Genomic DNA, 25979 nt, shown 5'->3' with positions numbered 1-25979 from the left:
AAAGGTTAAAAGGAGATTTCATAGAGATGTTTTGATTTTTTTTTATTCATGGGATGTGGGCATCCCTGCCTAGGCCAGCATTTATTGCCCATCCCTAATTGCCCTTGAAAAGGTGGTGATGAGCTGCCTTCTTGAACCACTGCAGTTCATGTGAGGTAGCTACACCCGCAGTGCTGTTAGGAAGGGAGTTCCAGGATATTGACCCAGCGACAGTGAAGGAACAGCGATATAGTTCCAAGTCAGGATGGTGTGTGATTTGGATGGGAACTTGCAGGTGGTGATTTGATTTTGATTTCCAGCACTGAAACAGGCCTTTCGGCCCACCAAGTCTGTGCCTACCATTAACCACCCATTTATGCCATTCCTCCTCTAATCCCATATTCCTACCACATGCTCACCTATCTCTATATTCCCCTACCACTTACCTATACTAGGGACAATTTATAATGGCCAATTTACCTATTTACCTGCAAGTCTTTTGGATGTGGGAGAACTTGCAAACTCCACACTGGCAGTACCCAGAATTGAAGCCGGGTCGCTGGAGCTGTGAAGCTGCAGTGCTAACTGCTGCGCCACTGTGCCGCCCTGTGATGGTCCCATGCATCTGGTACTCTTGTCATTCGAGGTGGTAGAGGTTGTGGGTTTGGAAGGTGCTGTCTGAGGAGCGTTGGTGCGTTTGATAGAATATGTAAATTGAAAATATTTCCAATGGTAGAACGGTTGATAACGAGAGGACAAAAATTCAAGGTAAATAGCAATATAACCAAAAGCTACGTAGACTTGGATCTTGGAACATGGAGTAGAATCTCCAAATTTGCAGATGACACCAAACGTGGAGGTATGGCAAGTAGTGAGGATGATATATAACGACTGCAACAGGACATAGATAGGTCAGCAGAGTGGACAGACAAGTGGCAGGTGATGCATTTTGGCAGAAGGAAAAGGGAGAGGCAGCATTTACTTAATGGCATAGTTCTAAAGAGTGTACAGGAACAGGGGGACATTGGAATGCATGTGCATTGATCTTTGAAGGTGGCACAACATCTTGAGAGAGTGGTTAGGCAAGCATATGGGATCTTGGGCTTCATAAACACAGGTATTGAGTACAAAAGCAGGGAAGTTACGCTGAACATTTATAAAGCTCAGGTCAGGCCAATGCTGGAGTATTGCGTCCAGTTCTGGTCACCACACTTTTGGAAGCATGTGAGAGTCCTTGACAGAGATTTATTAGAATAGTTCTGGGGATGGAGGATTTTAGTGACAAGGTTAAGTTGGAAAAACTGAGCTTATTCTTCTTCAAACAAAAGAGGTTGAGGGGAGATTAATAAACATGTACAAGATTATGACAGATTTAGGCAAGTTCGAGGTGGAAAATAAAAGCAAAATACTGCAGATGCTGGAAATCTGAAATAAAAACAAGAAATGCTGGATATTCTCAGCAGGTCTGGCAGCATCTGTGCAGAGATAAACAGAGTTAATGTTTCCGGTCAGTGACCCTTCATCAGAACTAACAAATATTAGAAATGTAAAAGTTTTTAAGCAAGTGAAGCGGGGGTGGGGCAAGAGATAACAAAGGTGAAGGTGTTGATAAGATCGGATCACAGAGAATAACTGACCACAAGGTCATGGAACAAAGGCATTAACATACCGTTCTGAGTGTAAATACTGCTGAGTATTTCCAGCATTTCTTGTTTTATTTTATATTAGAGGAGGAAAAGTCGTTCACATTAACTAATGGTACAAGGACTAGGAGACACAGAATGAAGGCTTTGGACAATAGATGCAAGGGGAATATGAAGAGGAACGCTGTAACACAGCGGGTGGTAATGACTTGGAAATTGCTGTCCACAAAGGTGGTGGAAGCAGAGACAATAAATGACTTCAAAAGGAAACTGGATGGTCATTTGAAGGAAATAGACTTGCAGGGCTACGAGGATCGAGTGGGGCAGTGGGGCACTGACTGAAAAGCTCTGTGGAGAGCCAGCATGTACTCAATGGGCCGAATGGCTTCCGTCTGTGCCGTAAATGACTCTCTAATTCTATGAGTCTAGGCGATATGAGGAGGAAGACAAATGACAGAGGAAATTGTTATGATCTGGAATGCAATTCCTGAAAAGGGGGAAGTAGATTGAACAATAACTTTTGAAAGGGAATTTCATAGATATTTCAAATGGAAAAAGAATGCACGGTTTTGGCGAAATAGCAGGGGGGGAGTGGAGTAATTGGATAGTTTGTCAAAGAGCTGGTGCAGTCCTGAAAGGCTGAATGGCCTCCTTCTCAGCTTTATCATTCGAGCAGTGTATGATTTACTTGCTCAATCCATCACTCCTTTTTACAACTATCGTTCGTAAAAAAGACCAAAAATTGTTGCATTTCTCTCGGGCCTTTCACGACCACAGGACGTCTCAAAAACGTTGCAACTAATGAACTACTTGTGAACTACCATCACTGATGCAATGTAGGAAATGCAGCAGCCAATTTGCACACAGCAAGCAGACGAACATGCGAATTGGGAGCAGCAGCAGGCCACTCGGCCCCTCCAATAACAGCAATACGACAATGACCAGATAATCTGTTTCGTGAGGTCGGTTGAAGGATAAATACTGATCAGAACACCTGGTAGAACTCACCAGCACTTGTTCGAAATAGTGCCATGGGATCCTTCACACCTGAGAGAGCAGACAGCGCCTTGGGTTCTTTTCCCATCCGAAAATCGATACCTCTGACAGTGCAGCAGTCCACTGTAGTTCCAATGTAATTTTTGTGCTCAGGTCCTGGAGTAGAACATGAAACTGGGACCTGCAAACGCAGTGGGGAGAGTGCTACCAACCATGCCACGGCTGATGGTCAAGGGTCATTGCTCATTAAAATATAGATCAAGGAGGAATAAGTAAATGGAACTCCAGGCATTCAACAGTTAAACTTCCATTATAGATACAGTGTTAAATCAGGCAGAGTCCGGACCTCTCAGGTCATTCCCCCATATGGTTCAGAACGGCAGGTAGTCAGTACAGTGAACAGGAGGAAATTCTTTTCTAAACTTTGCCAGTTTTGATGAAAGGTCACAGACCTGAAACGTGAACTTTGCTTCTCTCTCCACAGATGCTGCCAGATCTGCTGAGCTTTTCCAGCACTTTTTGTTTTTGTTATAGTTAGTACATTCAATGTCTGTGGGTGTGACCTTGAATCCAACACGAGAATAACTCTGCCATTCTGGGAATTGTATTATTCGAACAATTTTTAATTTGTTCCTGCGATGTGGGCGTCGCTGGATAGGCCAGCATTTATTGCCCATCCCTAATTGCCCTTGAACTGAGTGGCGGGCTAGTCCATTTCAGAGGACAGTTAAGAGTCAACCACATCGGCGTGGGTCTGGAGTCACATGTAGTCCAGAACAGATAAGGACAGCACATTTCCTTCCCTGAATGACAATAGTGCATCAGATGGGTCTTCACAACAATCGACAATGATATCATGGTCACCCATTTTTGATCGACAAGGGAATCAAGGGTTATCAGGGATTGGTTGCGGAAGGTTTCGGGTCAAGCAAGAAAGTGGTGTTAAGACCACAACAAGATCAGCCATGATATTCTTAAATGGCGGAGCAGGCTTGAGCGGCTGAAGGGCCTACTCGTGCCCATATTTCTCATGTTCTTATAACAGGGACCCTAAACCATCAGCCTCAGTAAATCTCACTGATGTACTGAACTCGTGAACAATAGTGCATGAATGGACTAAATGGAGAGGCTCTGGGGAATGTGGCTGAAGGAGTTAAGGACATTTGAATTTGGGACCACAGTGTGCGATACCCACATGATATATTTCACTGTGGCCAAAGACTTACAATGAATATATGGCGGTAAAGAAAGTTACAGTTTATTCTCCTTTTATCTGTGTTCTTTAGAATGGTTTGACTGGACCAGTATAACAGAGGAATAAGTATTTACAGAGGGAAGTGAAAAATGTATCCAATGATTTTCTATATTGCTGATGTGTTTGAAGTAATTCGAGTTGAGTGCTTTGATGTACATGAAAGGACCACATGTTCAGAAATATTACAATCGTCCCTTCATAACCCAGTCATATTCTCCCTTTATATCTTTGTGATAAATGTGCCCCATTAGTCCAGATACCGCAGGGATATCACCAGGCTTCTCTTTGTGAATTGATCTCGTTACTTCTGGATATCCAAGGGATTGAAATGATCCAGAAAATCAGGTAGAACTGGAAGGTGTCAAAGTAATGTAAATGAAATAAAGAGGCGGCTTCCTGTTAAGAATCGTCAATCACAAAGATGTGGTTGTAGAACAGCATCTTTCAGGCCCATCTATCTATCTGTCCATCAGTTCATTCCACACATCCATCAATCTGTTCATCAGTACGTGAAACAAAACGTTTAGACATTCAGGAAATCTCTTCTGCTCTGTGCCAAACCTTCCCTTTTATTCTATTCCTCACCAACTCCACCACTTTCACACAGCCTATTACATGTCTAACCTTTGCCAGTTCTGATGAAAGTTTTTGGAGAAGCAAACAGCACTGAAACCGGCTCTTCGGCCCACCGAGTCTGTGCCAACCAACAACCACCCATTTATACTAATCCTATGTTAATCCCATATTCCCTACCACATACCCACATTAGGAGTAATTTACAATAGCCAATTTACCCATCGACCTGCAAGCCTTTGGCTGTGGGAAGCAACCAGAGTACCCGGCAGAAGCCCACGCGGTCACAAGGAGAACTCCACACAGGCAGTACCCGAATCCAGGTCACTGGAATTGTGAGGCTGCAGTGCTAACCACTGTGCCACTGTGTCGCCTACTGCACAAACGTTAAACGTTAACTCTGTTTCTTTCTCCACAGTTGCTGCCGGACCTGCTGAGTATGTCCAACACTTTTCACTTTGATGTCAGATTTTCAGCATCAGCAGTATTTTGCTTTCATTCAGCCATCCAACTAGCTAGTCATCCCTGCATCGTTGCAGCTATGTCTCCATCCACGCAAACAATCATATTTATCAATTACAGAATGTATTTTCTCTCTGAGGCCCACACTAACTAACTATCTATCTATCTATCTATCTATCTATCTATCTATCTATCTATCTATCTATCTATCTATCTATCTATTACAATGTTATGATATGCTGCACAGTTCCTCAGACTGTTGGTCCTAAAAGGGTGTCTGAGACAGTGGATATATTTCCTTTGCTGAGAGATGGGAACAGTTCACCTCGGCAAGCAACTGAAAAAAATAAAATTAACTCCAGTATTGTTGCTGGGCAGATTTGTTTATCAATAGGCCTCATTGACAATGGTAAGGGTTTGAAGTTGGTTTGTAGCCAAGCGGTCAGTAATGAGGAAACAGATCTTTGATTTACTGCACAGAACCCCAGATGCTTCCTGTAAATGACATTGCTGTTTGAGTCTCCCTGATGACAGTCGGCTGGGTTGGTGCCAAATACTGTGTGGGGCAGATTAGTGTGAATATGAATGGACAAAGGTGGCATTTAACCATTTAAATATTAACTATTCTGCAGCGCTCTTACAAAAAATAAATCATTTCACGGTATCACGTCTAAAGGATGATTTTCGGTAAACTCACTGCTCATATCATTATAAACTGGGAGCGCAAAATAATAAATTGACATGTGACAATTCAATAGTATTCTGAATCATTAAAACCATTTATTTCTACTACATGAAGTTGTAGAGAGAGATTTTAATGACCCTCACATCCACATCGGAAATAGAAAATTGGGAATCGTCAAGTAAATAATGAAATAGGTGGAATTGCTCTGAACCCGCTGCATTTCCATGAATTTTCTCACAGAGCTATGTATCACATTCAAACGATAAAGTCTCTTTCATTACTGATAACAGCTGCGGACAGTTTAATGTCTGATAATTTGGATTGCATATCCATCCCTCTCAGTGGAGATATCAGTGGTTAGAGAAATGCCCAGTTTGTGATCCGTTTCCACAACAAATAATTGTGATATTTTGCAGCAAAGCTTTAAGTCCTGATGTACTGTGTTCCTGATACCAGTCAGTTATTAATGTTAGCTGCAATAATCTGGGTATCAGGGATAGATTTCCTGATCACCGTATTGATTCTGATTCACTAGATTCTCTTTTTCAAAAGCTGATATGAATTTTACGTGACAAGGCAAGCGGACTTCTGTATTTGGTAATTTTTAAAGGAATGGCGTCGAGTCATGGTGAGGAGCAGCTCGAGAAATGCAGACAGAGAGAGAGACTTGTATAATACGAGGCGTTTCTATTCATTCTGATCCTAAATCGTATAACTACAGCCAGTCAAATTGAAAATAGAATCACTTTACTCATGTCCCGCATTTAATTGCATAACTTGATAACAATTCAAATTATTGGGGATACTTCACTGGTATTGATCGAGGGGATAGATAACGGGAGATGAATTGATACATACTATCAGTAACTTTTGACCTTGGTAACGTAATTTAATCTTAGTGATTCACATCCCCTGTGATGAGTTGAGGAAATAAAGGAATTTAATTCACAGTCCACAATGCAATTGTTTATTACTGACACATTCTTCACTGCAACAGTTCCATTTAGTACCAAGTAACACATTGCATTGAAACCACACAGCCGATTGACTATCCCTGGATACAGATAAAAAGTTCGCATTTAATAATAACTCAGTGTAATGATATGAGTCCATTCTGTTGATGATGTGGAAGGTGGGACGTGGATCCAGTTACCGCCTCCATCAGGGAATCTATAGGCGGCGCCTGTAACCTCGCCCCCTTCTGCCGGGTACTTAAATGCAGGTCACTGGGACCGCAATACAACAGTGCGGGAGCCAGTTTGCTCAGTGAGTTCTTGTCAGAACCATTTTCCCCGAATTGCCAGAAGGATGAGGTTGGCGATTTCTCTCAGTCTGTTGCTGGTTTTCTTATCCCGTGAGTAGTTTTTACTATCCGAGTCTCTCACTAATTGGATCAGTGATAGTCTTTCTCTGAAATATTACAGAGTCAGGAATCATTTCACCAGGATTAATTCTCGGGGTTTTTGATATTTTTTACAGGTGTCCATTCGGATATCGTGTTGACTCAGCCAGAGGCAGAGACCGGGAAACCCGGAGGCTCCCTGAGACTGACCTGTAAAACCAGCGGGTTCACTCTTGGCAGCACCTGGATGAGCTGGGTCCGGCAGGTTCCCGGACAGGGGCTGGAGTGGCTGGTTAGCTATGCTAGTTCATCCAGCAACTACTACGCCCCAGGGATTAAAGATCGATTTACTGCGTCCAAAGACACTTCAAAAAACATTTTCGCTTTGGACATGAAGAGCCTGAAGACTGAAGACACCGCTATATATTACTGTGCAACAGACCACAGTGAGAGGAACCAGGGCTGGACATGTACAAGAACATATGGAGAGAGAATTCGATAACTTCCATCATAAACTGACGGTCAGTAATTTTATTAAATACAATGTTAACGGCAGAGTTCAGAACCAGGCCATAGACCGTCTCTCACACAAGTAGCACAGTGAAAATTCAATGGTATAAATCTAAGACACGAACCGAAGTACTGATGAGTAATTTTGGCTGTGCTGATTTTTAATATTAATAGTATCAGCAATTGCAAATCTGGATAAGATGCTAGTTTTAATGTGACTGATATCTGGAGGGAGTTACTTGGAGCTGGGTTCAATTCCTACTGCATGGTGTAAACATTTGGATATATTCTGAATTAGATCAGAAGTGAATTTTTATTTGAAGTGAATATTGGGAGGCAGTACTGAACAGACAGTGAGTGCAGTATTTGTGCAGGTTAGTGTCACTGTGGGTACTACAGTGGGTCACGGTGCTGTACAGAGCGAGTTCTTCATACAAAAACCCCAGACAGGGAGTTTGCTCAAACCAGCGATCACTAACGCAGCAGATGGTCCGTAAACAATGAGGATTAAATATAAAATTGGGGAAATACAATATAGATTTGTAAAATTGTATAGAAGTCTCCTGCTTTATTAATATTGACTGTCACGCTAAATCAGCACAGATGGTTCAGAAATATTCCGATCTCTTTATAAATATAATGACTGGTATAAACTGAACTTTCTCACTGATGTCCTCTTAGGGGGATCGCAATCATGTTTTTGAGATCGCTGTGAAATGTAAACTCTGTATTTTACAGTTAACAGTCCGCCACAGTATTTGACACGGTTTGTCTCACTGTGCTATACTGGGTGGCACAGCAGTTACTGTCAATACAAAAACTCCCTCAGCACTAATTGATGAGTCTGGGTCAGTGCTCGCTTTAACAATCCAACTATATATACAGTGAAGTACTATTTGTGTCCAGCACTGTCCTCCTAGCACGGTTTATTATGGATAAATGGATTAATTATTCATTCATCAGTTAGTGATTTCAATAATTGCTGATATGTTACTGTGTGAAATATAAAACATCAGGGAAATTTATAAAGAGTGAAAAGAATTATTAACGCAGTTATAATTTTACAAAGAACCATCAAGATTTTATTTTGCCTCTGGAGTGTGGATATTTAAAATAATAATGGATTTCTCACTATTCTGTGCAGAGCCGGTTATTGTGTGACCCAGCCCAGGGAATGTAACACTGTGACTATCTTGAGTACTGGGGACAAGGGACCATGGTGACGGTGACTGCAGGTAAGAAACATACATTTATTCATTAACTGTTTTATTTGTGTTTTTAATTTTATATTTCTGTTTTTTGTCATGATACATTCGTTCACTGAAAAGTGGATTTGGTGGATTCTATATTGCGAATTTGTTGCAATGTTTTATGTGATTCTGCTGCTAAGGGATTAAAGAACTTAATGGTTTCTTTACACACGGTACTGTTGAAGGATTCAGCTCCAGATTGATGTGATTTGGTGTTTATTTGTTGATGAGACTGAGTGTTTGGGCTACTTTAAATACCAAACTGTTTGGTATTTAAACCGTTTGACGTTTCTGCAATGTTTAATCTGGGTGACATCTAGTTGCTGCAGGTTTTCTGATCTAATAGAAACAATAAGTCTTTAAATATGTTTGAAATAAAATTATGCAGAAAGCTTCAGTGGTCAAAAATAGCCTTCTGATATTTTGATCTATTTTTATTTGTGGTAATTAAATTGCTATCTATCAATCTACTGCTTACGAATGCTCATATGTAATACAATAAATTTTGATGTAATTATGAATTACATAAATAACAAATTTGCAGCTTTGGCCAGATTTACATTAATATAACGTCACTTTTAATAATGCAGTGATATCAGGCAATATCAATGAAATATGCTACAGAATCAATATTAATTTATTAAACATGCTCTCTGTACTAACAAATCTGCTGCCATTATTTTATATATTTGGTAATTCAGAGACAGGCAGGCTCGGTGGATTCTGTATTGAGATTTTTTTTTGGGATGTTACATTTGATTCTACTGAAAGTGATTGTGGAATTAAGCTGCTTCGCCTTGAAACGCACTGAGGTGGGATTCAGCCCCTCAGTGATGTGAGTTGGAGGTTATCTGCTGAGGAGAGTGTGTCTCTGTGTTACAAAGTAAAATTTGTAAAACTATTTGGCGTTTCTGCTTTGTTGAACCCGGGTGACACCGAGCGGCTGCAGGTTTTCTGATCAAATGGATACATTCTATTTGTTTGAAACTGCTTCAAAGACGATTCGAAAGCCGGATAACAGGCAGATTTCAGAAATAAAAAAAAAGATATTTCAAGGCATTTAAAAAAATTTAAATGATAATTGCAGATTGAACTGTTAAGCCATGGTTTGTAACGCTCCTTCAATCCGTGAAATGTTACTGCAATTACAAACTTAATAAGTAGCAGGTTTGCAGATTGGAGAGTAAAATTAATACAATTCAAACAATTATAATGCGGCAATATGTCCTCATATAAACCAAATACGCTTTCATATTAAGATCGATTCATTATTCATGAATCGTCTTTTACAGTTCTGGTGTGCCAAGCGCACAATTGTCGTGACCGGAAAACTTTATGACTGGAGACTATTTTTAATTGTGCTTGAAATTATTTCAATAAGAGTGTACTTATTCCAGTGCTGTTTTCAGGTTAATGAGCGCTTTTAAATTAATTGTGATATTCCTGATTAAAACAGGTGAATGTCAGCTTGTATTTACTTACAACTTAAATAGGCGTTGTAAATTGCAGTTTGTCAGTGCAATCTATCTGTCCGGTTATTACATTCTTTGAGTTCATGTTCTTCCATGTTCTTTCTTCAATGTCATTTGTTGTTGGATAGTGAGATAATTATCACTAATTTAATATTAACCATTTTCCTGGGACAAGAGGTCAATGGCAGTCAAAGAATTGTGCATATGATTTTATTTAAATTGAAGAAACTTGCAGACTGCGTGAGGCTAAAGACAAACAAATAACACCTGGAAATTCAAGCAGATTCAATTAATTACAAAAGTTTAATGTTAGTTTTGAATTCAGTAACAACATCCTGTCTCCCATAGTTGTGCTGCACGCAGGATGGAATGATAGATAAAGAACAGATTATACCTGAGAGTTATGCTTAATTCTTAATAAATATTAAATTGATCCGCCAAATCTCGGCTACATTTGCTCATTAGGTTTCAATGTCACAGATGATTTGAAAGAGTTGTTTTCGTCCAGTTTTGCAGTGATCATTTTGGAACTTCTTTCAATAAAAATCAAAATATATTTTGCAATTAATTTGTGAATTACGGGAGTAAAATCTAAAAACATCGTGTGATTAAATAGTGGCAGCATAGTTACTGATCGCAAAGTGCCCGGATGTTTTAGATATTTTATCTCATATAGTTAAGATTTATAACGATATTTAAACACGGGAGAGCTGCTTTCACAAACAGGCCATGTTGCAGCCCAGTTAGTGACATGTGACCCCGGCCAGGCTAAATCCATTGTGTGAAATACTCGCTGAGAATGGAAGGAGCTTATAAAATATCAACGCATTCAGATACCTGCGCAGTTTACAAGTTTGTAGAGAGAAAGCAGGGCGGGACTAGAAGTTATTGTTCATTTTAAATTATTGCACTGTGATTCGATTTCAGCATGAAGTAATATATTTGTCTGAAGGTTTTCATCTATTAATATGACGTTAATTATTTAATACTGATAAAGTGTCATAATGACTTAATTAAAACTCCATTAATTCACAAGGTGCCAGGCAGAAACTGGTCTTGAAGTAATATTAAATAATTTATTTATTTTTATTTATTTATAAATGATAAGTGCAGTATAAAATCAGCTAACATGAATATTAGCTTAGAATATAATAGTGCTAATTCACTAAACATAAATGACCTCCCACAATTCAATAGTATACTTGCCAGGATTCCAATGAGTGCAAAGTCTCAAGAATCGGAGAGTTTAATTCATTATGTCTGGCAATAACTTAGAGAACAATACATTTCTTACTCAGCTGTTCTCAGCTCAATCAAGTATCACCGCAGATTTTAATGAATTAACTTTGAGCAGTGGTTCAACTAATTTTTTTTGTAAAATTGAATTATGAAATTGTGTCAAACCAGTGGGTAATCAGTTTGCAAGATACATATCTCCTGATTTTCTAAATTCTTACTCTGTCACTGAGTTCTGGTTATGGACATCTAATTTTCCTGAATGTGTATTCTTCTGATGTACTCATTTTAAGCGAAACTTTCTAACATGCTTTTAAGATTGTAAACAGACAGGGAGAAACATTTGGAGGTCGAAGGGAGTTTTTGAAATGAATATCAGTTTAATTTCAAAGAGTATACAGATTTGGAGTGGTCACAATTTGACAATTGATGAACTAGAATCAAACAGCTTCATTGAAATTGACAATTGAACAGATCTAACTGCTGACAGCCCGATTGTTGCACCGTTTGTGTCTGTTCTGTTGCTGTGCGCCTGCTCACTGTGTCAGGACGAGGAATCCTCCCTGCAGGTTGCAAACAGACTGGTTCGTTTCATTTCAAGGAGTGCAACTTGATCCATTTAATTAAGAAACTTGTACCCCCGAGAAACCTAAAAGTTTGACTTTAAGTTTGATGAGGCGCCTCAGCAATGAGATCATAATTCCAGTCTGTGGCAGTCAGAAATAACAGTTCAGAGACACAACAGACGGACTGTAGAAGGAGATTTGGTCAGTTTGTAATCAGTAATGTACCTCCCTTGGGAGTGATTGATTCGGCAATGCGGAGAAAGTTTTACTGTATATTTAATCTATATTGTAACTGTCCTGGGACTACTTGATGGGGACAGCGTAGAGGGAGGAATTACTCAGTATCTAAACCGGATTGAACCTGTCCTGGATATATTTGATGGGACAGCGTAGAGGGAATTTTTATTTTATATTAAACAGATGGTGGACCTGACCCAGAGTGACAGTGTAGTGTAGAGGCAGCTTTCTACGGAATTTAACACTTGCGATGTCTGAGATTACAACTCATGATATTGCCGTATAGATGGATCTTTACTTTGCAGCTTAACTGTCCTGTACCTGATCTGAGAATGTTTTCCCCACAGTGTTCAAGGAATCTCAATGTGCATCAAACTCATAAGCTGTGAGTCCTCGACCCAGATATATGAATATAAATTATTCAATTGTCCAGATGAAACAACGCACATGAATTGATTTTAATAATAATTCTTGGCCATATTTTAATGAATTAATAATATTTAAATATATTAAGTTTCAGATAATTATTGAATGAGATTGGCCTGATTTTGAGTGCACTTTCAGAACAAACAGTTTCAGGAAGTGATTGTAACGCTCCAGAGACCAACGCCTGTTCTGATCTGATGGGAGACTGGACGTTATTTTGGCACTTTAAATGGAGATAGTGGAGACTCCCGCTCCGAATAACCATCATGATATTCTCATGTTTGAAATCATTATTTAGTTCAAGTATTTTCAAAAGGTGACAGTCAGTGATAAACTCTGGTGAGAGGCAATTATTGGATTGTGTCACAGCAGAGGGCACACAGCCGCTGAAGTAAGCTCTTGTGAAATTTTTGAAGTGAAACAGTGAGCTTGCAATCAATGTCAATCACAATATGCTTTAAGTCTCTGACAGTATCTGATTGACTCATTTGAATAAAATCGCTCAGAACCTCTTATTTTAAAAACCCTCTTTCATTATAAAAAGCAACAAAATATATGTCACAGAGATGTTAAAATTTATGAAGCTTTTCGTCCCATTAAATTGGGGATAACTAATACTACTGAGTCGGGTAGAATGATGGAAAGTTCTCGCAGAGAATTTGGCCATTCAGCCCGTCATGCCTGTGTTAGCTCTCAAAGCGCTCTCCAATTTAATCTGACAAGCCAGTTTTTCCCTCATAGCCACGCAAATTAATGTTCTTCAAGGATATGTCCGGTTGCACCTGCAGAGAAGCTGCACAGACACGACGGGCTGAATGGCCTCCTTTTGTGGTGTAATCGTTCGATGCATCTGTGAAAAGCCCCCTCTGTCAGGAAAGAAACCACTTTCCGCAGCCACCACCCGCCCACGCTCGTTTTTGACAATTAATTATTTTGTTACTGACCCACTTTTCAGAGGAAATAGTTTTTCCTTATCTGCTCTATCAAAGCAACCCATAATTTTGAACATAACTAATCGGTAACCGCCTAATGAGAACAATTATCTCGTATAATAACTCTATATAACTGAACTCCCTCATTCCTGGCATCAGTCTGGTAAACTCCCTCGACACTCCCCACAAAGCCTTGACATCCTTTCGAAAGTGTGACGGCCAGAATTGTGCAAAAATACTCCAGCCTAATTAGTGATTAGTAATACTTTAATATGACTTCCTGTTTTTTTGTAATTCGTACTCCATTTTACAAGACCAAGTATTCCATTCGCTTTCTTAACGACCTTGAAAAAAAACATTGTGAAAATGCAACTCTGGTCCCTCTACATTTCTACCCCTTGAATATCCAACCATTTAGATTGCATTAATTTTCCGTGTTGTCCCTCAAAAGTTCCAGCACTTCACATTTAACCGCATGAAATTGTATTTGCTCTGTCTCTGAACATTTCACCTGCCCATGTCCTTCTGAACTCTGATACTATCCTGCTCACTATTTGTTTAGTATCGTCTTTGACCTTCGAAATTCTACGCCCCATACCCAATACCACGTCATTATATTTAACAAAAATAATAATGACCCTATGACCAACGCAAGGGGGGATCACAATGCTTAATTCTCTCCAGTCAGAAAATCATTGGTTCACCGTCACTCTCTGTTTCCTATACCTGAACAGGTTACTAAGACCCCTTTAATCCATGCGCTTCCATTTTCCGAATGTTCTCTTACGTGACATTTGAAAGCCCATATGTCCTACTGTTGCGCTAGCATAACCAGCATCCTCTTTCACATCATATTGGTGAGCGAGCTTCCAATATCTGACCCATAGGCCTCAGGTGTTTGAATTATCCGCACAAATCAGAAGTGAGAGTTGACCATGTCAGCAATAACACTTCAGGAACTTTTGTCCTTCCTTCCATGGAACCGACTGATATTCACTCGATTTATAATGTTTAAGTAATGACAATATCAGATATTTGTAGAATATTTGTAGAATAGTCCTGATGTTCACATTATGGTCGGTGCAAGCAGCAAGAAGATGTGTCTGTAACGACACAGTCAGCAACACCAGTTCTCACTGGTGAGGGGTGGGAAGATACTTTGGAAAGTTAAATGGACCGTTTAAAGTGCATCAGTCCAAATGACCGATTTTTACGAATCGGATCTAATTCGGTTTATTATTTGAGTTGGAGGGAGAAGCAAACTCCAGAGAATCCATTCAGTCGAATAATATCGAACAGAAGTCACAATCTTCAAGTACTGAAAAGGAAAGTGATAGCTTAGAGTCATTGCCGAGTCATTAAAAATTTTAATTCCAGAAACTAGGCTGTGTAAAAATTCCCCTCTGAAATCTGTGTACGAAATGATTCAGTCCATATTTTAAAGTAGACTTCAACTATTTATTGTAAAAGTTCTTCATTATTATAGGAACATAGAAGATTAAAATGAAGTCTGGTGAGGTGTTTTGAATAATGAATGTTTTATACAGAAATTCAGATACCAATTTGCCCAGATCAGTGAGTTGGTCTGTAGAGGACACTGATTTAAAATCAGCGTCAAAAGAATGAAGGAAGAGTGTATGAATCTACTTTTCTACACAGGGGGTTGTTAGGATCTGGAATGTCCTATCAGAAAGAGGGCTGTAAACAGAATCTAAAATAGCTGGATAAAATTAAATTTTGAAAAGATTAGGAATTGGAAGGTCAGCGGGATCGCTGGAGTGATCTTTCACAGGCCTGATGGACCGAATGGCCTTCTTCTCAGCTATCATGTCTATGAATTTATCATCCAGGGTCATAAGCATGCTCAGATGTATTGTAGGTTTTTATGGGAAAGTAATGGTATGAATTTGCCTTGTATTCAAGTTTACAGTATTAAGTTCATTTTACAAGCACGCATTCCAATGGCACTTTTTCAGAGTAGTTGCTATATTTTTGGAGGGGGAGTGGGAGTTGGGGGGGCGGGGTGGTCTGCTGGTGGTGGGGAGGGTTGCTGGGAGGAGGTGGAGGTGCGGAGAAACCCAGCAGTCAATTTGCAGAGAAGAAATTTCCAAAAACTAAATGCCGCATGTTTTTTGACCAAGTGTTGTTGATTTAGAAATAAATATTGGCCGAACAAAGTGGGGAAACTCCTCTTTCAGTTTAATCCAATGTAAAATACCTCATTCAGATAACTTCAAAAGGCTCTTACTTTTGTAATGTGACAGGTCCTGAAAGAGAGGTGTGTTCCTGACCAGGGGACCGACAGGTGATGAACACCAAATGATGTAACTGATCGCAGCTCAAATGCGGATGAAGGTTTTAATCGGAAAATATTGGAATCAGTTTCCAGCTGGAGTCGAATTGCGAGATGTCTGGTTACTTAATAAGCATGAATCACAGTCTAACTTGTTCAATTTGCCATTCTTTCCTAGCGACACCATCTCCCCCAACTCTTTACGGCCTGTGCTCCTGTGAACAACCCAACACCGATGGCTCCATGGCCTACGGCTGTTTGGCGATGGACTACATCCCCCAAATCACCAGCGTTTCCTGGAAGAAAGGTGAAGAACCGATCACCACTGGTTTGAAGACTTACCCGTCAGTGCTGAACAAGAAGGGAACCTACACCCTGAGCAGCCAATTAACCATCACCGAATCAGAGGTGGGAAGCAGCAAAATCTACTGCGAGGTTCGACGCGGCGAGTCGCTCTGGATCAAGGAAATTCCAGGTTAGTGTTGTGGAAACTGTGGAAAATCAGAAAAGCTAGAAGGATCTTGTGTAGAACATTGGCTATTCCACATTTAGAGTGTTGTGCACAGTGCAGACCCCTGGAAACATCAGTTAGTGCCTGCTTGATGCAAATAACCTGTTAAAATATCAGAACAGTTTGTATTAGTTATTAATTTCTTCTAGAAATGTCTAACATGTTTTTTCTTGAAGATTGTAAAGGTGACATCGTCCATCCAACTGTTATCCTCACCCAGACTTCCAGTGAAGAAATCACAAGCAGCAGATTTGCAACTGTCGTGTGTTCAATCATCGATTTCCATCCAGAAGCAATAACCGTGAGTTGGTTGAAGGATGGACATCCCATGGAATCGGGCTTCGTCACCTCTCCCGCCTGTGAAACGAACGGGAACTTCTCAGCGACCAGTCGGCTGACAGTCCCCGCTCGGGAATGGTTCACCAACACGGTCTATACCTGCCAGGTCTCCCATCAAGCGGCTACCCAAAGCCGAAACATCACCGGATCGCCAGGTAAGATGCACAGTCCCAGGAAGCTCCACACCTTTCTGTACTCCATGTTACTGAAAGTCAGGAATTTATTGGAGTTAGTACAAAGAACAATTTCTAAATCGCCATCGTGCAGTTTTTATGTGTTATTTGGCTGTGAGTTTAGGATTTAGAAATTAGAAATTAGGATTGCTCACGGTTCAACATGTCATCACATCATGAAAGAATGTTTAGCTCTACTGTGATGTTATATAGTGAGTGAGGTGGCCTGTATATCAGCTTTATCCTGAATGGGTTAATCATACACGGAGCAGCAATCGGCATCTGGAACCCTTTCTTGGTAACGGCCTCGGAATCAGGTGCCAGAAAGAGCATCTACCCTATTTAGAAAACTGTGTTCAATTCTGGACTGCAGAGCACAGGAAGAATGTATTGGCCTTGGGAGTGGTGCAACAAGAATTGGCCATAATGATAACGGGGCTGATCGGGTTAAGTTAAGAGGACAGGTTTCACAGGCCAAACTGGTATTGCTTTGAGGATAGAAGATTAAAGGGTGATCTAATTGAGGTGGTTAAGATGTTTACTGGAATTGATGGAGTCAATGGAGAAAAATATTTCCTCTGGTGAGGAACTTCAGAACAAGGGGGCATAACCTTCAGATTAGACCATGGTCATTCAGGAATGATATCAGGAAGGGAGTATTCACACAGTAGATAGCGGTAATCTGGAATTCTCTCCCCCAACTCGCTTTAGAAGCTTGACATCCATTGAAAACTTTAATGTTGCGAGTGATAGATTTATGACAGGTAAGGGTATTAAGGGTTATATATGGGTAAACAGAATTAAGATACAATTCAGCCATCGTGTAATTGAATGGCAGAACGTGCTCGAGGGGCTGAATGGCCTATTCTTATTCTTATGCTCTTATTACAGTCCTGTGGTCAGATCGCCTTCTAACTCCAGGCCGACACATGAGAAATACTCACTCGTGGCAGATATTAGAAAACTATCTCATCCGGTATTGCGAATTATTCCTCACCACACAAAAACAAAAACCTTGGGACTGCATTTTACCGACCTTTCGCCCCTCCTCTGACTGGTTGCTGAACATTTTCATCTCCCCAAATATACTGACAAGGCACCAGAACATTAACTTTGTTTCCAGTTGGTCCTAAAATTCGTAATTTCATTCGTTTTGAGCCAGTATGAATTACATGTGTAGCTCATGTCCCAGGGTGACAGAGCCATTATATTCAGCAGAGATGTGATCCGCTTGGATGTCCCAGATTTTACAAATCGTTGCCCTTCCCATGAACGACAGTGTTGAAGCGAAAGGTGTTTTTCCCCTCCTGAAAAAAGTGATAGTTAAATACTCGCGTCCTGATCCTGAAGATGGAGATTTCTTTGACTCTCATTTCTGTTCTACAGATTCTTCCGAGTGCAATCATCCAGTAATTAAACTACTGCCACCATCAATAGAACAGGTCTTACTGGAGGCGACGGTCACCTTAACCTGCGTCGTGTCTAATGCTCCTTATGGTGTCAACGTGTCCTGGACACAAGAACAGAAGCCTTTGAAATCAGAGATTGCCGTCCAACCCGGAGAGGATCCCGACAGCGTGATCAGCACTGTAGACATCTCGACACAAGCCTGGCTGAGTGAGGCTGTGTTCTACTGTGTGGTGAGCCATCAGGATCTGCCGACTCCTCTCAGAGATGCCATCCACAAGGAAGGTGAGCAATGTGATTGAAGCAATAAATCAGATGTTGTGCTTCTTGCCGGTGTTTGTGCAAGGCCCAATTAAGTGGTTGAATGGATTACGCTGATAATTTAATTGTAATTCAATAATGAACCTCCCTGGGACCAGAGGTGATGCATTTCAGGTGATGCTAGATACGTAGATTATGGAGAAAGGAATAGAAAGAGCTGAAGTAAGGTGGGAGGAGGTCCGTGTGCAGCATAAACACCAGCATAGGCTAGCTCGTCCTAATGGCCTGCTCCTGTGCTGCAAGTTCTATGTAATTTTCCAGTCTAATCCTTTATGTTCTCGGCGAGCAGGATTGCAGCGCCTCTGCACCGGCTGGAAAACAGCACAGGCCCCAGAGACGAAAAGGAAAACCTTCACAATTTCTCTCACATTTAACCACTGGTGTCATTGTCTCTGAAATTGTCTAGTTTATTGACATTTATTTAAATTTTTCAGCATGGAAAGATCTGCGGGAACCGTCTGTGTCTGTTCTCCTGCCCCCAGCAGAAGAAGTCTCCGCAGAGAGGTTCCTCTCCCTCACCTGCTTAGTGCGAGGTTTCTCCCCCCGAGAGATCTTCGTCAAGTGGACCGTCAATGACAAGTCGGTGAATCCCGGCAACTACAAGAACACCGAGGTGATGGCGGAGAACGACAAGAGCTCCTTCTTCATCTACAGCCTGTTATCCATTGCAGCAGAGGAGTGGGCCAGCGGCGCTTCTTACTCCTGTGTGGTGGGACATGAAGCGATCCCCTTGAAGATCATCAACAGAACAGTTAATAAATCCAGCGGTAAACCGAGTTTTGTGAACATTTCCCTTGCACTGTTGGACACCGTTAATTCATGTCAATGAGAATTTCTCGATTGCATTTCAATTCTTAAATAAAAAAACACAATCAAGACCTTTTCTTCCAATCGCGATTTAAATACACAACAGCTCAATTAATTGTGCTTCCCACATTTGCTAAGTGTATGTCTTTTCATCAAAGCATGATATTTGCAGGTCTCGGGCCCAAGTCTTGTACAACCAGTGTTTCCAGCACATAATAATTCACAGAGTAAACCTGATTCATTATTGGATTCTGTGGAAGTATTTCAGCAACTTTCCTCCTGTTGGATGAGGGGGAGGCGGTGGGGAGCATTAGAGGGGGACAGGGGTGGGGGGCCGGGGAGGAGGAGATGGGGAATCTGGACATTTCTCCTTACCAACAAAAATACGCAGTGCATTTAGATCTCGGTGTACCTGCTTCTCGTGTTGGCCATCCCTTCAGAATAGGGTCAGTTTTTAGTTGCAGCATCATGCGCACTGGGAACTGAAGTGATGGCCACACACGAATTCGAAATCTTCCCAAAATCCCCCATCAGAAAGAGGGGGAAGAGGAATTTACTAAAACACTGTACCCCACTTCCCAAACAGAGAAGAGGAAAGGGTACTTGTGAATCCACTGCAACGGTACTTCTGCAACAGACAGACGGGAAAGAGAATTGTGAACTGACTGTAGCTCCTCGCCACATTTCCTCCAACAGAAAAAGGGGCAAGGACATTTGTAAACCTTATACTCCCACTCCCCCTGCTCTCTATTAAATGGACTCAAATGCCATCAGTACAAAGTCGGCTTCGAGCGCAGTGTGCGAAGATTTTAAACTTTCCACATGGGAATCACATTGTAAAATATATATTTATGTAACGGAATATCGTTCACGGTTTCCCTGTTAAATTCCAATAACATAATCATCTAAATCTAGCTGAAGATTTAATCATCTCCTGTTCCTGATGTTTCTGTGGCCCATCAGTTTCATGGAAATAAAAGCAAAATATTGCAGATAGGGGAAATCTGAAATAAAAACAGAAGATGCTTAAATACTCAGCAGGTCAGGCAGCATCTGTGGAGAGAGAAGCAGAGTTAACATTTCAGGTGTGTGAAAAGGGCACCGACCTGAAACGTTAATTCTGCTTCTCTGTCCACAGCTGCTGTCTGACCTGCTGAGTATTTCCAGAACTTCTGTTTTTATCCATCAGTTGCATTGTTGCAGTCATTCAGATGATGTCAGATGACATCTCGCACAGAATACATTTATACACAGAACAGTGAAGAATATTCTCCATAATGCACACCGTCAGGGTCAGACCCGGTTATTTATTCTCTGTAAAACTTTGAACAAGAATAAAGATGCGCAGGCACACAGACAAAAACACACACATAAACACACTCAAATGCACAACCACACACTTACACCTACACACACAAACAGACTCAAACGCAGATATAAACACTTCACAGTCACCCACGCAAAAATAAACATAAATGTACACATTAGTACAGTCTCACAAACACAGAAACATAGACGGAAAAGCTTTCATTATCATAGACATAAACACAGCTAGATGGAAACATACTCGCACATTAACAGACAAACACATCTGCACTCAAACATTTAAACAGACACATTAACACGATCACTCACACACAAATAGACACCAACATTAACATTATGACACATACATGGATGCAAAAACATGCACATAACACACGCATTAGCACACATGTACACATAATCACACATATTAATGCATAAACGTAGACATCAACACAAAAGCAGACGCATTATCACACTTATGGGGACAGAAGCACACAAAAACAAACATTAACAAACGCATACGCACACATGGAAACATAAACACACATTGACACACAGGAAAACATAAAGACATCTGTCAACACAAATGCTCACAACATGAAGCACGCATGGGGACCAAACCACACACAAAAACAAACATTATCATGCTCATGCACACACATGGATGAATGAAGACAAAACATTAAGGATGATATATTTTATACACACGCACATGCACATACACACACACGCGGCCACTTGAAAACACACATTGATACACATTGGCACATAAGCACATACTAACATACAGGGGCACAACACACGGGCATCAAGATATAAATACGCACATTGAGACATTCACAGGCGGGTGCACAAAGAAACGCATTAAAACATACATTATATCTCACACACACTTGCCATGGACACGCACTGAGTGATGAAAAGTAACAGATACTTATGCACACATACACATGTATTAAAGCGTACAAACAAAAGCACCAGGCGATATGTGAAAGTAGCATTCAAATGCACTGTTTGAATGGGCACCTTCTCCAACATATTCCCTCATACATGTTGGACCTACAAACACAGTGAAGCAAAGTTTTCACTTAGAAACTGAGGTCAGTTAATGATAGACCAACAACTTCCATCACAAATAAACAAGATTAGAACTCGCATCCAATCTCTTACCCAGCACCAATGAAAATCTCAAAACTATCGATATTGATCAGTAAAATTCCATCGATATCCCGAATGATAGAACAAGATTGATCCAGACTAGAATAGCGCCTGACCCTGAAGAAAGAAATATCATATTTTCCAACAGGGCCTGGACGAGGATCATATGGGAAGAATGGCTGTGGGGTTAGTAACAGAGGTAGATTGCTGAGAGTGATTAACTTCACAATCGATACAAATTGAAAATTAAAGTAGAGAGCAAAATAATGGCTTAAGGAAGAACTCTGCGAGTGCAAATTGACAATCTTATATCCTGGATTAATGAACGATCTAAATATATTTCTCCTCTAAAAACCTGAAGATTACACAGGCCACATCTGGATTGAAGACAATGAGGAAGAGAGCGGCAACATCTGGACAACCGCTTCCACATTCATCATCCTGTTCTTCCTGAGCATTTTCTACAGCGCTGCCGTCACTCTGGTGAAGGTGAGAATATTCAATCCACTCACATTTCAAATTAAATGAAGCGGTTTAACAAATCTCTAAAATTTCATAGTTCTGAGATGAATGTCCAAGACCACGAAATCTCTGCTTCATTCATTTATCCCTCTTTTACAGGTTAAGTAATCGATCGAATTTCGGCCGCCATGGATTTTCCTTATTTTTTAACATTTCTGTATTCTCAAACAAACTGTAAAAGTAAATTGCCGTCCGTTTATGGTTCAGAATCTGTAGCTGAGAAGATCATAAACATTGTTTCCGTTTTACTCTTTGAATTGTGTCAGATAATCTTACCTATAATGTCTATGCGCCTTCGAGTTTCACAATAGTTTGAATTTCATCTGTAAATAAATAACTATTCCTTATTCGCAACTGTTTCCTTCTCTTTATGTTGAGCCCCTGTTTTCTCTCTGATCTGTAACAATTTTAGAAGTAGTCTACAGCTCAGATCGCATGTGTTTTGTCCTCAATGTGACTCACAGGTGTTAAATTCACTTTGGACCCTTTAAGAATGTTTCTGTAAAATGTTTTTTTTGAAATTGTTAATAAATCTTGAGTAACAAATGGACTAACTTGACTTTGCTGAATTCCTTGCTCCAAGGCCCATTCACACACTCCATTTTACCGATTACACATTTTTCCTTTTCCTGACAGCTATTTTCCACCAGTCCTGTCTGGTTTGTGTTTGAACCAAAAGTCTTTCGGTGATGGTGCTGCTGCGCCATCCAGTGGCCCATCAGAATAAAGACACCTTTCCTTCTGCCTCAAAATGCCAATGCCCAGGGACAGAATGGCCGCAGAGCGAAGAGGAGCACCTCCCATCTTATAGTCTGTCACAGTCAGGTGCCACGTTGCATTAAAGAGCAGCGTCCTGCTCCATCATAGGCTGATACAGTATAGTATATGAAAGAATTCTGTCCATCAAACACTCCCAGAATAGGTCGTGCACGGGATAATGCAGAGTCCAGCTCCCTTCACCCTGCCACAACACACACTCTCAGTGCAGGCACAGCACGGGTTAGATACACAGTAAAGCTCCCTCTGCACTGCAAAAGCAAACGCTCCCAGGGCAGGCACAGACCAGGTTAGAAATATAACACAGACATGAGAGACAATAAACGCTGGGAATGATTCCTCAAGACTAATGAATATCTGGAACGATAGACCATTAAGAATAAATGCTGGGAATTATTCCAAGAGCCTGGGGTCCATCTCCCACAACAGGGAGCAAAAACACGATGAATGAGCCCACATCCAAGGGACTATCTAATACATCAGAGAGGACAACCCCTGGGAATGACTTCCTAATCCTGAAGCATATTAGACAAAGAAGGAGGCACAATTCAAAGAACAATGAACAATGCCTGTCTAAACTAAAACCTTCTGCACATCCGGGGACCGTATCCCTCTATTCCCATCCTATTCGTGCATTTGTCAAGATGCCTCTTAAACGTCACTATCGTACCTGCTTCCACCACCTCCCCCGGCAGCAGGTTCCAGGCACTCACCACCCTCTGTGTAAAGAACTTGCCTCGCACATCCCCTTTAAACTTTGCCCCTCGCACCTTAAACCTATGTCGTCTAGTAACTGACTCTTCCACCCTGGGAAAAACCTTCCGACTAAGCACTCTGTCCATGCAATTCATAACTTTGTAAACCTCTATCATGTCACCCCTCCACCTCCGTCGTTCCGTTGAAAACAATTCGAGTTTATCCAACCTCTCCTGGTAGCTAATACCCTCCTGACCAGGCAACATCCTGGCAAACCGCTTCTGTAGCCTCTCCAAAGCCTCCACATGCTTCTGGTGGTATGGCGACCAGAATTGTATGCAATATTCCAAGTGTGGCCTAACTGAGGGTCTGTACAGCTGCAGCATAACTTGCCAATTTTTATACTCTATGCCCCAACCGATGAAGGCAAGCATGCCATATGCCTTCTTGACTACCTTATCCACCTGCGTTGCCACTTTCAGTGATCTTTGGACCTGTACGCCCAGATCGCTCTGCCTGTCAATACTCCTAAGGGTTCTGCCATTACTGTATACTTCCCACTTGTATTAGACCTTCCAAAATGCATTACCTCACATTTGTCCGGATTAAACTCCAACTGCCATTTCTCTGCCTATGTCTCCAACCAATCAATATCCTGCTGTATCCTCTGACAATCCTCATCACTATCCTCAACTCCACCAACCTTTGCGTCGTCCGCAAACTTACTAATCAGACCTGCTACATTTCCCTCCAAATCATTTACATATACTGCAAACAGCAAAGGTCCCAGCACTGATCCCTGTAAAACACCATTAGTCACAGTCCTCCATTCAGAAAAGCACCCTTCCACTGCTTCACTCTGTCTTCTATGACCGAGCCAGTTCTGCATCCATCTTGCCAGCTCACCTCTGATCCCGTGTAACTTCACCTTTTGTAGCAATCTTCCATGAAGGACCTTGTCAAAGGCTTTACTGAAGTCCATGTAGACAACTTCCACTGCCCTTCCTTCATCAATCATCTTCGTCACTTCCTCAAACAACACGATCAAGTTAGTGAGACACGACCTCTCTTTCACAAAGCCATGCTGCCTCTCGCTAATAAGTCCATTTGTTTCCAAATGGGAATAAATTCTGTCCCGAAGAATCCTCTCTTATAATTTCCCTACCGTTGATGCAAGTCTCACCGGCCTCTAATTTCCTGGATTATCCTTCCCACCCTTCTTAAACAAAAGAACAACATTGGCTATTTTCCTGTCCTCTGGGATCTCACCTGTAGCCAATAAGAATACAAAGATTTCTGTCAAGGCTCCAGAAATTTCCTCCCTTGCCTCCCTCAGTATTCTGGGGTAGATCCCATCAGGCCCTGGGGACATCTCTATCTTAATGTTTTTCAAGACACCTCCTTTTTGATATCGACATGACCCAGACTATCTACACTCCCTTCCCCGGACTCATCATCCACCAAGTCCTTCTCTTGGGTGAATACTGATACAAAGTACTCATTTAGTACCTCGCACACTTCCTGAGACTCCACGCATAGGTTTCCTCCTCTGTCCTTGAGTGGACCAACCCTTACCCTGGCTACCCTCTTGTTCTTTATATACGTATATAAAGCCTTGGGATTCTCCTTAATCCTGTTTGTCAAAGACTTTTCATGACCGCTTTTAACCCTCCTGACTCCTTGCTTAAGTTGCTTTCTACTTTCGTTATATTCCTCAAGGGCTTCGTATGTTCCCAGCCTTCTCGCCCTTACGAATGCTTCCTTTTACTTTTTCAATAGGCTCACAATATCCCTCGTTATCCAAGGTACCCGAAACTTGCCTATCTTATCTTTCATCCTCACAGGAACATGCCGGTCCTGGATTCTAATCAACTGACGTTTGAAAGACTCCCACATGTCAGATGTTGTTTGACCCTCAAACAGCCGCCCCCAATCTAAATTCTTCAGTTCCTGCCTAATATTGTTATAATTAGCCTTCCTCCAATTTAGCACCTTCACCGGAGGACTACTCTTATCCTCATCCACAAGTACCTTAAAACTTACGGAATTATGGCTACCGTTCCGGAAATGCTCCCTTACAGAAACATCGACCACCTGGCTGGG

At 41.1% G+C, this 25979-nt stretch overlaps 1 long non-coding RNA gene and 1 pseudogene across 1 annotated transcript; both read left to right on the top strand.

Moving 5' to 3' along the window:
• The first annotated feature begins 6822 nt into the window (after nucleotides 1-6822).
• On the top strand, nucleotides 6823-19486 carry LOC137348934 (Ig heavy chain C region-like; annotated as a pseudogene).
• A 274-nt stretch (nucleotides 19487-19760) lies between these two features.
• Nucleotides 19761-22953, top strand: LOC137348935 (uncharacterized). Its single transcript, XR_010969142.1, has 2 exons — nucleotides 19761-22370; nucleotides 22503-22953. It is a non-coding gene; the product is annotated as an uncharacterized lncRNA (long non-coding RNA).
• The last annotated feature ends 3026 nt before the right edge of the window (nucleotides 22954-25979 follow it).

Source organism: Heterodontus francisci, chromosome 34 (genome assembly GCF_036365525.1).
Source record: "Heterodontus francisci isolate sHetFra1 chromosome 34, sHetFra1.hap1, whole genome shotgun sequence".
NCBI classification, from domain to species: Eukaryota; Metazoa; Chordata; class Chondrichthyes; order Heterodontiformes; family Heterodontidae; genus Heterodontus; species Heterodontus francisci.
Note: the sequence above shows the minus strand (reverse complement) of the source record. Positions and strands in the feature narration are given on the sequence as shown.